Source organism: Tachypleus tridentatus, unplaced genomic scaffold (assembly GCF_004210375.1).
Source record: "Tachypleus tridentatus isolate NWPU-2018 unplaced genomic scaffold, ASM421037v1 Hic_cluster_2, whole genome shotgun sequence".
In the NCBI taxonomy this organism is placed as follows: Eukaryota; Metazoa; Arthropoda; class Merostomata; order Xiphosura; family Limulidae; genus Tachypleus; species Tachypleus tridentatus.
The window spans coordinates 10250964-10264937 of NW_027467782.1; the positions used below are offsets into that span (position 1 = coordinate 10250964).

Genomic DNA, 13974 nt, shown 5'->3' on the forward strand with positions numbered 1-13974 from the left:
TGATATCAATGAGTGTCTCAGTAGATAGGCCCGGCATAGCCAAGTGTGTTGAGGCGTTCGACTCGTAATCCAAGGGTCGCGGATTCGAATCACGGTCGCGCCAAACATGCTCGCCCTTTCAGCCATGGGGGCGTTATAATGTTACGGTCAATCCCACTATTCTTTGGTAAAAGATTAGCCCAAGAGTTGGCGGTGGGTAGTGATGACTAGCTGCCCTCCCTCTAGTCTTACACTGCTAAATTGGGAACGGCTAGCGCAGCTAACCCTCGAGTAGCTTTGCTCGAAATTCAAAACAAAACAAAACTCAATAAATATCCGCCTTACAGGCGCGCCCAATTATTACTTCGTGTGGTTTGCACATATTGCAACATACGAATTAAAAATGAATTATACGTGTCATTTTTTGTCATTTATTTAGTGTTATAGCTATATATTGTTTACATTTATAATGTGTAGAGGCGCCCCCTCGTGACAAAATGTAAGCCATAAGGGGGGTCCGTCATGCTTTCTCTGAAATTTATGAGTTTTAGAACATGAAAACCTGCATTTCGCACATCATTCATCCTTCGTTTTCTTACTTTTGCCCCACTTAATTTTCTCTGTTGTGCTCGTTTCATTTTATCGAGTATCTGTAAAAGAAATATAAATATAAAATTAATAACTGATCATGTTGGAACTGAATTATTGTTTACATTATAAATATTCGAACTTGTATAAGTTGAAATTTTTCCCATACATTAATCTACAAATAGACGAACATTACATTTCAGAATAAAACCGGAAATGACCACTGACATTTTATCCTTTTGAGATATGACTATAGATCTCTTATAGTAACATTATGGGCGGAACACTCCCTAACTGTGCCTGGATAAATTCTGGAACCACCGAACGCCACGCATCCAACCCCATCCCTCCCACGCCCTAACCCCGAAACCATTCATGTCAGTCTAGAAACTCACAACTTCCCGCACACCCGCTCTAACCTCCACCTTCCCTATCTCAAAACGCATAACTCTACCCCCACACCTCAAGACATAAACATGTCGGACTAACGGCCCTCCTGAGGTGTGACTAATTTTATGGAAGCCGAGTAATTACTTACTTTAATGTTATCTGATCCAGAATCCTGAACCGTTTGGTTATTCAGAATATTTTGTAAATTATAAAATCTTGTAAATTAAAAGTATCATCTTCAAATTATAATACATCGAACAAGATTTATTGAAGTTTATTAATATAGATATAAAAGTGTTTCTTTATGTTGATTTAACGTGTGTTTGCTCTTGTATTACAAGGAATTATTTAGTTTATCGTCTAATGATGTTGGATTCTCTGTTTGGAATTTAAATGTTACCTGTAGTATATATATTTGAGTTGCAGTGTTAAATTTAAAAACGTGAGATTCTATTTTTTTGTGTTACATAAAAGTTGTTTTGCGTTTTTGGCCTGTTTCTCTGACGTAAAATACGTGGAAGTTGCCACAATGTATTTTATAAATGACAGTAGTATTGTATTTCCTTTCTTTTCTTAATAAGTATCAAGGTATTTTGTTTATTGTATTTGGGGTTATTGACTGGATGAGTATCATGCTGTTGACTGAGGTTTCTCTATATCACCGTTATCTCAAATCTCCTTTATACCCGAGAAACGTCGAATTATATATGAATTATCTAATAAAAAGTTTTAAATTACCCATTGTAGAACGTCTGCAAAATTTATTAGCTTCAAGTTGGTTCCTCAGAAATATAAATGCATGAAATAAATTATTACAATAATGTTAAAAGTACTTACAAGGAATTATTACTTTAGAGATAACATGAAATCAGTTTTTCTTAATTTTCATGAGAGGAAATGTCGATGTTGGAGTGTGGGATGAATTAGTATTGGTAAACATATCCACATATAATTACTTTAAATGTTACCATCAATACTCCACTCTTTGTTCGTCCATATACTGATCCATCTAATCAGGACACCAGTAATGGGTGATATTGTCCAACTCCAAGGTGCTAAGTGGGTCGGCAGATTATTTGAAGATGTTGATATTGACAGCTGTAATATACTCTTGGAAGATGCATCACATTCCATCAGTTGATGCTAAAGATGCCCTGAAAAGAGCTATTTCAGGGTAGTGATGAAGACGAACGCGTAATCTTATCGGTACTCCTGTAATAAACATACAGTATTAGTGAGAGGCTGTCACTGATGTTCATAGCAATAATACTTTATAGTTTATAGGGATTAGTAAGCCATACCAAAACAATTTTGAATATGCAACCTGTCATATAATGTGACTCAATCTGATATAACATTTTTTAAATGGTGTGATGTAACCGAAAATTGGTAGCTTTTGGGAAAGGTATGTGACAGACCTATCAAATGTAAATTTTTATATGCCCAAATCATGAAAATATATTCAAATGAGAATTTAAATTTTTCGAAACAAAGATATTTATTGTACGTAAAAGCATCAAAGAAATAATTTTGGTTAGCCAGAATAATTCGGAAAAAGACCTACAACAAGTCGTACGAACACAAATGTCAGAGATAAAAACCGCTGAAGTGTCCCAGGCGATGGTACGTAAAAAAATATCTCAGTCTTCTAACCGCTGAGTAATTAGATAGATATGCATGTCATTGTACACACAGACATACCAGTCACGTCAATGATGTAGGAATTATAGATTCCTATGTGATCAGAGACTAGATGGATTATGGTAAGCCTGTAGAGAGAAGTGATGAGGCTGCAAAGTTATTTTGATATAATGAACTCAACTTGTGAATGTTGAAGCAAATCTTTTGTACTCTAAAGATACAAATCATATCTTAGAAGTTTTTTGAGAACGTATTTTGAATAAACAACACTATAAATTTACAGTGAAAGGTGTTAGATCGCTATATTATTTATCTTGATAAATCCGCAAAAAATTAAGGATTTGCTTTGATATTAACTTCAAATGAAAAATTTTCTCGGAATGCATTTCATCCAACTTCTGCATTATAAAGATATTATTTGATATTTTGTTGTTTGCAAGACACCTCAAAATCATATACTGATACATTTTACCAACGTAATATTCCCAAAAGAACCTGTATTTTCATAACTGATATTAACATAAACAGTGACAACAGTTTAACTGTGACAAATAAGAATTTTACAAGGGAAACACCAACAGAAATCAAATGTACCTATAGATATAACATAATATAAAAAAGATCGTGTGTAATTTCATAAATTTCCAAGTTTGTGTGATTAGTTTCATTAGTTAACTCCATTAGGAAGTACATGAAGAAACAAAAGTCTACTGTTAAGAAACTGTTTTCACACGTTTTATTTTTCTCACGAAAAATAACATTAATGTTGTTATTTTACAGAGTGAGTTATAATTAATATTATAACTAGTGTGTCGTGCTCATTGTGAAAAACCTTAAAATTCAAACGGTGACACAAAACGTGCTAATAAAAATATTAACTCTCTGTTGTTTTCTCCAGTGTATATTCCAGCCGAGAATCTCAACTGTACTCGTGGATACCAAAGAGACGTTAACAGGTGTTGTAAGTATATGTGATACTCAATTACTTTAAACTGTTTACATTAAACACAAATAGATGAAAGACTTTTAAAAATATGGAATTTTAGTAAACAAATACGTTTTTTGATACTAAAGACGTTGTTAGAACAATAAAATTAACACTGGGTAAATAAATGTTTAGCTATGTACTTTTAACGCTTTTAGATCCATGTCCTCCTGGTCACTATGACAATGGATTCCAAACTCACTGCCTGCCGTGTCCAGGAGGGACTTACATGGCATCTTTTGCTGCTGACGCCTGTGTAGCTTGTCCTGATGACGAAATTACTGATGAAGAAGGAGCTGATAATAAAGATCTTTGTAGAAGTAATGGAACAAACGGGTTTTTAAAGTTTTCTTTTATTGTTTCCTTAACATTTTAAAATGTTTATTTTTGTTCAAACAGATTGTTATAATACGAAACTTCTTCATAACTTTCATGGTTTTTAATACTACTCGTTTTTAAAGATGAGCTCAAACATTTACGACAAATAGTATTGAATAGCTGTCTTACCTCCAGTATATCATTTCAAAATTAGGAACGGCTAACGCTGAAAGCCCTCGTTCAGGTATCCGCGAAATTGAAAAACAAACAAATATAACGGTGTCTCAATAGCACATCTGTGTGCGTCACATTATTACTAAAAAGACGTAAAGATATTTAACTAAAACAGTGTATGTCCCAAATCTATGTTTAATATGTTTATTTTGTGTACATAATGTCGTTTTTGTAATAAAATATTGTTTGTTTGTTTTTGAATTTCGCGCAAAGCTACTCGAGGGCTATCTGCGCTAGCCGTCCCTAATTTAGCAGTGTAAGACTAGAGGGAAGGCAGCTAGTCATCACCACCCACCGCCAACTCTTGGGCTACTCTTTTATCAACGAATAGTGGGATTGACCGTCACATTATAACGCCCCCACGGCTGAAAGGGGGAGCATGTTTGGCGCGACCGGGATGTGAATCCGCGAACGTCAGATTACGAGTCGCACGCCTTAACACGCTTGGCCATGCCGGGCCACATTGACGTGAAGGAAAGAACAGTAATGAGACATATACTTGTTTTGTAAGTCAGAAATATTGTTTATTAATGTTTATTTATCATATATTTCTACTAAACAGATGAAAGAGCTGTATTAGTAAATTATGGGTTGCATTCTTAATATAACACGAAGAATAAAAGTACGCCCCCTAGTGGCACAGCGGCATGTCTATGGACTCACACCGCTAAAACCGGGTTTCGATACCCGTGGTGGGCAAAGCTCAGACAGCCCACTGTGTAGCTTTGTGATTAATTGCAAACAAATAAACCATGAAATAATTTTAAGTGTTTGCTTAGAGGTAGAAATTGCGAATCATATTTGTACATCATTCACCCTATAATAGTTTATAAGCCTAATTTTGAATGAATTTTGTTCAAGACTTTTGGAAAATGAGAAACGTAACAAATTCGTAATGATGACGTGTACACATTCTGTCAATAATTAGCCCTACAACCAGTTACACGTTTTGAAAATAATTCACACACAGAAGTCTTTAAAGCTCTGTTAATTAACTCTAACTCTATTTTGAAAGTACGCTACCACTCGATTCCGTCGAGTAACATAGGGCCGCAATCACTTGCAGTTTCATGAACAGGTATTTAAGTGAGTAGGTTGTTAGCCCACTGCACCGAGCCGTCCCTAATTTAGGAGTGTAAGACTAGAGGAAAGGCAGCTGGTTATCACCACCCACCGCCAACTCTTGGGCTACTCTTGTACCAACGAATAGTGGCATTGATCGTCACATTATAAGGCCCCGCGGCTGGGAGGGCGAACATGTTTGGCGCGACTCGGGAGCGAACCCGCGACCCTCATATTACGAAGCGCACGCCTTAACGCGCTTGGCCATGCCAGGCCTTTTAGGGACTGATGCATCATGTAAACTCTAGCTATGGAACTCTAAGCCAAACAGTACCGTTTATTCGAAGAAATAACTTAAATATGATAATAATAAATTTAAAATTTCAGTGAAAGAATTAAACCTAATAATGAGTACAATTTATCCCCTTTAATGAAAAATGATTTTTCATATTTCGTTTAAAATCTTTATACATTTATTTAAACTTTTTTGTTAAGCTTACGGAATTATTAGGCTACTTGGTCTTTTATTATCCATTTAAACATCGTAAACCTAAGAAGTATTATTGTTTTCACAAGGCCTTTTCAATAATAATAATAAATCTTTGTATGTGTGTGTGTGTGTGTTTTCTTATAACAAAGCCACATCAGGCCATCTGCTGACTCCACCGAGGGGAATCGAACCCTTGATTTCAGCGTTGCTGTCGTTGTAAAATATTTATTATTTCCTTGCAATGATTCTCCTGGTTTCTTCTTTTTTCGGGATGGGGTGGGGGGGTTGAGTGAAGTGTGGTGATGGAAGAAAATCAGTCATTAAATAATCTAAAATAAAGGGAATTTTGGTGATTTTTAGGATTAAGAAAAGGTTACTTCATCGAAATCCGTATTTCATTGTTAAATCTGCATCAAAACAAAATAGCTTTCTCCCCATGGCTTCAAAGGCGAATATGATTAACGTGTGAAGTTTGAAAACATATTTGGTCCATTTATACCTTTCTTTAATACAAAACCAAAACTAACACTTGAAAGAAAGAAACGTTCTTGCTCCTCGATTGTTCTTATTTATTTTAATGACACTTTTAAAACTATTTTTCCAGCACAACGTTCGTGTATTTTACAGCTATTTCAAACTTTTTATGACAGGAATGTTTTATAAAACTGCCCTACGTTCTCTGTGATCATTTCTAACCAGCAGTAGTGTACATAGTATTGAAATATTTCGTACATTTAACACAAATAATCTTCAAATATTCTGAAATTTAATGTTCATAGTATTCCTTACCCAGTGGTAAATTATTAACAACACCAATAAAGGACACAGTGCCCAAGAGTGGCTCAACGGTATGTCTGTAGTGGCTAAGCGGTATGTCTGCGAACTTACAACGCTAAAAACCGGGTTTTGATACTGTGGTGGGCAGAGCACAGAATGCTCATTTGTGCAGCTTTGTGTTTAATTCAAAAACAACAAGAACGACACAGAAGTAATAATATTGATAATTATGGCAGACATTGTAATCTACCAAACAGTTATTGTGGATTCATTGGTTTTTAAAAGTCAATGTAACAGGAAAAAACTTGCACCTCAACCTTTTTGAACCAATAAAAAATTACACAATAAGGTAAAGAGATTGTTATATATAGAAAGAGGAGATGATAGTAATTCAGAAATGTATTAACATTAATTATTTTTGTAAATTTTAAAATTTAATATGGAGTTCATTATCTATAGAAAGACATAATGACCGTACACACGACGTTATGTGGCTGAACGTTGTGGTTTCGAAGATTATGGACTAATTTAGAGTTAACTTCAGGTGCAGTACAACCATGTATCATTAAGTGGTTTATAATTTCTAATAATACACGAGGTCTTGAAGACTTAACCGTCAGTTACATCCAGAATATAACCCAGAAATAACCAACTTAGGACTCTAGGCCATGTGATACACTTTTTTATAATATATAAAATAGATTGATTACGCAATATGGCAAGGAATCTTTTGAGCGATGAAAATATAGAGGTGTTGTCATGTATTGTTTAGTTTGTAATGATAAATTATTTCCGAAATACAAAGGGTCATATCAAGGGTCATCCTTTTTAACAGGAATGACTATGAAAGGTTGCTCATAGACGTTCGTCATGAAAATGTCTAGTGCGGTCATAAAAAAGGAAACTTTGGTTTGTTTGTTCTTTCTTGATACCTGCAACCCTGTCCGCTGTGGAGAATTTTAGAATTGTGAATCCTTATACGTACCACTGACTTACAAGATGACTAAAAAAGGACATATGAATGACTCCAGAAAAAAATATGATTACCTGTGGTTGGACAATGGAAAACTACTAAAGAGATCTCTGCAGCGTATGAGACGTCAGATTAAGTCCAACTTGAGTAAGTCAAATGTTTTAAACAATGAAAACAAAATAGAAGTTGACAACATCAAGGCAGCTTGAAATGCATTTGTAGTAGATCCAAATAAGAAAATGTTCGTTAGCATAGTAGAGAGCAACTCAAATTGAGGGCAATGAATAACTTGGTCTGGCTTGATGTATAGTAGTTCACCTTTTTATTCGTTGGACAGTAAGTGACTGGAGGTTGTGGTTTGATATACAGCAGTTCATCCTTTTATTTATTGGACAATAAATGATTGGAAGTTGTGGTTGGGTGTTTTAGTGTTACACCATTTTGTTTATTGTACAGTGATAGATTGGAGGTTGTAGTTTGATGTATTGGGTTTCATCCTTTTATTTATTGGATGTGTTTGTGTTATTTTTCTTATAGCAAAGCCCAATTGGGCTATCTGCTGAGCCCATCGAGGGGTATCGAACCCCTGATTTTAGCTTTGTAAATCCGTAGACCTACCACTGTACTAGCGGGGGCTTTATTTATTGGACAATAAATGATTGGATGTTGTGGTTGGATGTTTAGTATTGCACCTTTTTCACTATTGTACTGTGAATGATTGGTAGTTGTAGTTTATATGTTTAGCTTTTTATATTTTTTACACTTGGACAATAAATGATTGGTGGTTGTAGTTTAATGTATAGTGTTACCCCATTTTCACTACTGGTAAATAACTGGATGTTGTGGTTTGATGTGTAGTGTTACACCCATGTCACTATTAGACACTCAATAACTGATTATTGCGCTTTGATGTGTGGTGTTGCACCACTTTCATCATTCTACAATGAATGATTGGAAGTTGCCATTTAGTGGGATGTGTTTTATCATTTTCCTTATTGGACAGAAAGAACCCCACTCTAAATTATGGTTTGATGGATGGTATTTCACTCTTTTCTCTATTGACAGAAATTCGAATTCAAGTGAGAGTGAAAATCACTCGAGACGATTAGCCTCTATGTGTTGAGTTACTTTAATGGCGAAAGTTTCTGGAGGTGATATAATAGTGTGGGTGGTGAAAGTAGTTGTGAAAAGAATTAAAGTGTTTTATTTCGTAAGAAGAGTAACATTCCATTGAATACACAAGATCAAGCCCACCACAACATTACCATTGTTGATTTGACAGTTAGTTTGTTTGAATTTCGAACAAAACTACACGATGGCTATCTGCAGTAACCATTCCAATTCGCACGCTCAATCCATTTCTAGCCACACCTTTTTTTCCCACTTAAGGTGTTTTTTTAATTAGATTTTAAAGTAAACACGAATTACTTAAAACCTTTCAATAAAGATACACTTTGAAAAGATTATTTATTCGTGGACTAATTAATATAAATGTTTTAAAACAACGTTGTAGATAATTTAATCAAAAAATATGATTAACTAACCTCGTTGAATATCAACAACTTTGGAGATTTTAATTATTTTATTCTAAGTCAGTTATAAGGACAGCATAGTTATCTACTTTTATATTTATTATATTATCTCTGCAGGACAGTTTAATTTTGAACGCTTTTTCTAAGCCAGCAAAACATGAGTTTAAATAAATATATTGGTCGTAAGACAGTTGTGTTAGGCCTAACGTACTTTTAATATTACATCTTTTATGAAGAGTGTGTTTAATTGAATTCACACATTGCTAGATTAGAAAAGACACTTATATCCTAACACTTAGAGAATACACATTATCATATAACACATATCATGCATTATTATTTACATTTAGATTTTGGAAACTTTTATCTCTGAGTTTGTGATTTCTGCTTAATTATAAAGATAATTAACCTCAAGGAAGAATAAAAGAAAATCCAAAAGTTTACTTTAAATGTATCCAGTAAGAAAAAATAAATATTTACTTATCTAACGTCATTTTCTTCAGGATGTGTATTGAAATGTTTCAGAACATATTACTTTTACATGATCGGACTACCGTTTGCTTATGCTCTGCCCATCACGGGTATCGAAAACCGGTTTCAGGACGGCTGGTATGGTGTTAACACTTTTACCAAAATAAGGCGATGAACAACGTTTCCACTTTCCTACATTTTAAATACAAGTGTTGGCCTGGCATAGCCAAGCGTGTTAAGGCGTGCGACTCGTAATCTGAGGGTCGCGGGTTCGCATCCCCATCGCGCCAAACATGCTAGCCCTTTCAGCCGTGGGGGCGTTATAATATGACAGTCAATGCCATTATTCGTTGGTAAAAGAGTAGCCCAAGAGTTGGCGGTGGGTGGTGATGACTAGCTGCCTTTCCTCTTGTCTTACACTGCTAAATTAGGGACGGCTAGCACAGATAGCCCTCGAGTAGCTTTGTGCGAAATTCCAAAAACAAACAAAACAATAACTACAAGTGGATTTCTTGTCATTACGAAACCGTTTTATTATCGGTTTGAGTCCACAGACATATAGGACTACTGAAGACAGACTGGAAAAACAAAGAGTAAGACACTAAAAGACCTTTTTATAATATATAAAATAGATTGATTACGCAATATGGCAGGGAATCTTTTGAGCGATGAAAATACAGAGGTGTAGCCATGTATTGTTTAGTCTGTAACGATAAATTATTTCCAAAATACAAAGGGTCATAACAAAGGTCATCCTTTTTAACAGGAATGACGATGAAAGGTTGCTCATAGACCTGATTGTTTATTTAGAGTTTAGTCTATGTTATTCATATATGAAATGTATTGTGGTTAAGATCAATATGTTAATTTATATCTTACTCTATTCAAGTAGAAAGTGCAATAATTATTATATTTTGGCCGATTTATGCATTTTAATATGTTAGCAGCAATATCCTTTTCCTAAATTTATTTAGCTATGTTCATATCTATTTATTTATACGGGTTTTCCACCAAAAGTTAAAGCGTAAGATTAAACCTTAGAGAAAATTTGTTATAAAAGCATATTAAATGAACATTTGATATCCATGTTTACTCGAAAATTATGATTTTACTGCAGTATCTCTTTTAAGTTTTAGTTTAAGAATTTCTTTTGTAATATTTGCCGCCTTTAAACTTTTGGTTTGTCTTTGGAACACTATTAAGTTTACTGACAGTAATTAACTTAGGAAGTTTATAACTTTAAGAGAAGAAAAAGTGTTTGTGTTCAATCTCTTAATATAAACGTTAAGTACTTTAAGATACGTCTTTCTGCGAAAAGACAAACAAATTAAACTTAAAATAGAGAGGGACTTTCCTTTTTTTCTAAAAAATAACAAGAAATAATTAAACTTGAAATACGACTGAAAGAACCTTTTTCTATTATTTGAAATACAAAGCAATACATTGAGAGTACTTAAAGCTGTTTTTTACGTTCTGGAAAGGAATGTCTACACATTAGGAACGTTTTTCTCAAATATGAAATACCTTCATGTCACGTAATGTTATATAAAAATATTACTTTTGTTGAAATAATATAATGAATATCAGCATTGTTAAAACAATAAAATAAATATTAGCATTGTTGAATTAATATAATAAATAACAGCATTGTTGAAATAATATAATGAATATCAGCATTGTAGAAATAATATAATGAATATCAGCATTGTTGAAATAATACAATAAATATTTGCATTGTTGAAATAATATAATGAATATTAGCATTGTTGAAATAATATAATGAATATTAGCATTGTTGAAATAATATAATAAATATTAGCATTGTTGAAATAACATAATGAATATTAGCATTGTTGAAATAATATAATAAATATCAGCATTGTTGAAATAATATAACAAATATAACCATTGTTGAAATAATATGATAAATATCAGCATTGTTGAAATAATATAATGAATATCAGCATTATTGAAATAATATAATGATTATTAGCATTGTTGAAATAATATAATAAATATCAGTATTGTTGAAATAATATAATGAACATTAGCATTGTTGAAATAATATAATGAATATTAGCATTGTTGAAATAATATAATAAATATCAGCATTGTTGAAATAATATAACAAATATAAGCATTGTTGAAATAATATGATAAATATCAGCATTATTGAAATAATATAATGAATATTAGTATTGTTAAAATAATATAATAAATATTAGCATTGTTGTAATAATATAGTAAATATTAGTTTTGTTTATATAATATAGTAAATATTAGCATTTCTTAAACAACAATAAATATAGGTTTAGTTTAAATATTATAGTAGACATTAGTATTGTTTAAACGTTACTAGCTGAAGATTTTAAAATAATTTATGAGTGGAAGGTTATTATTTATTATTTTTTGTTATCGTTTAAGCACACATTTGCTCAATTTTATAAAAATTATCCTAATTTTAGAGCAATAAGCGTAAATAACGATGTTCGCTACGGTTGTACCGAGTACGTACGGTTTATGACAATATTCTATTAATCTGTATTATCTGGCGTTACTATGAAGGAAGTCATTAACACTGTTTTAGAAAAGAGAAATTATCCCTATATATTTTGAAGAAATTGGTTGGTTCTGTAAAATGTAAATCTTTTCCATATAATACGGTTGCGATCCTAAAGTTATAGAGTGTCACTCTCTGATTTGGTGTGGCTCGTTAGTGTGTATTAATATCTAATCAAGCACACCTCAGGTGTGAAAAGAAAGTGCGGTCGAAAAAGTATTAAAGAAAGTCACCAGTGGCGGATAAACTTATAATAAACATTAATAACAATTTTACAGCCAATATACATATCATTCATTTGTCAGCCATTCTGCGATTTTCGTTCAGCTTTGGGCGTGATGGTGAGTAAAACAATGTTTTGTTTGTTTGTTTTGGAATTTCGCACAAAGCTACTCGAGGGCTATCCGCGCTAGCCGTCCCTAATTTAGCAGTGTAAGACTAGAGGGAAGGCAGCTAGTAATCACCACCCACCTCCAACTCTTAGGCTACTCTTTACCAACGAATAGTGGTATTGACCGTAACATTATAACGACCCCACGGCTGAAAGGGCGAGCACGTTTGGTGCGACCGGGATTCGAGCCCGCGACCCTCGGACTACGAGTCGAACGCTTTAACACGTTTGGCCATGCCGGGCCGTTAGGTTCAATAAATCACGTTGTTTGAAGAAGTTTATTTACATTAACATAATATCTGATAAAACAGATATTAAAAATATGTTATACTGTGTTACTCACTAAGTTTTTTTCTGAAAACTTAAAAACAAAGATGTTCCAGAATTGTATGTTTGATGTTGAAAAAAACCCTAATTTTAGGGACAAAGAAAAATATCTTTTTTTGTTTTATTTTTATAAACGCATTACGTATTCTTAGATTTAGTTCGACTGACCTTATGTGTCAGTTAAACTAAGTTCAGCTATTAAAACAACTCAACATTTCCGATAAAAATAGACGTAAAACACTGTAAACATTTTATTTTTTATTTGAGTTTTTACAGTAGAAATACAATATATACATAGATTTTATCTAAAATTGTAAACTAAAATAGAATGACTAGAGCTGACAGGAACATTTCATATGTTACGTTGTTTAATTACACATTTTGTTCGACTTGCAAAGCAAAAATTCGCCGAGTAATTTCATCACTAACTGAACAATATAAACAAGAATTATTTAAACACACACAACAGAGAAATATTATGACAGGGGATTCATGGTTTCATAGTAGTGTGAATTTGGTTTGTCGGTTGATGATATTAGCTTCTGCTGGTACATTTGGATTGTGAGTAGCTTCAGTTCGTGTTCCGAGCCAACTAGCTGCTTTCCGGGTTTATGATCTAGGCTCGCCAGACGATAAAATCGCAGGCTATTGCATATAAATCTCGTTTTTGATGTCCATTTTGGTCATTTTCCAGAGGGATGAAACACGAAAGAACGACAACATAAAAGGGAAGTCCAGCCTCATTTGTGACAATAATAGTTTTTGTGCTTTTGACACCCTAACAGTGTCTGCCACTTATAATATCGTAAGCTGGTGTTTTCCGTATCCAGAATTGTGCAAGTTCACACATATCTTCTCCAATAACACGGACCAATTAAAGCTAGAATTTTTAAGTTACGATAGCATGAATTCAGTAAATTAATTTAGAGTATTTGTCTTTCCGTTATGTCACCAAATATTAACACAGTTAACAGACCTTCACACCGTACATGTTGTGATCGTCCGTAAGTTAAAAAGTATCTCAACCCTTTTACTCAAACTCTATTATACTGATATATGATGGATTAACTAACACATTGATGGTTAAATGTGGTAAGTACATGTGTCTATATAAAATATGTGTTATTTTTAGAATAATTCATTTATAATAACTTGAGGAAGTACACAAAGAAACAAAACAAAACATGAACAATATGTGAAGTAAACAAGTGTAATAACATAACAACTAAGGCTGACGGTGGGAAACATATCAGAAT

The 13974-nt window shown here is 33.3% G+C and overlaps 1 long non-coding RNA gene across 1 annotated transcript in view; it reads right to left on the reverse strand.

Moving 5' to 3' along the window:
• Nucleotides 1–396: 396 nt before the first annotated feature.
• The window catches only part of LOC143242650 (uncharacterized), a 222718-nt gene continuing 209140 nt past the window's right edge, over nt 397–13974 (reverse strand). The window contains exon 2 of the long non-coding RNA XR_013023038.1: nt 397–629. This is a non-coding gene — a long non-coding RNA (uncharacterized LOC143242650). The remainder of the gene's footprint in view (nt 630–13974) is intronic.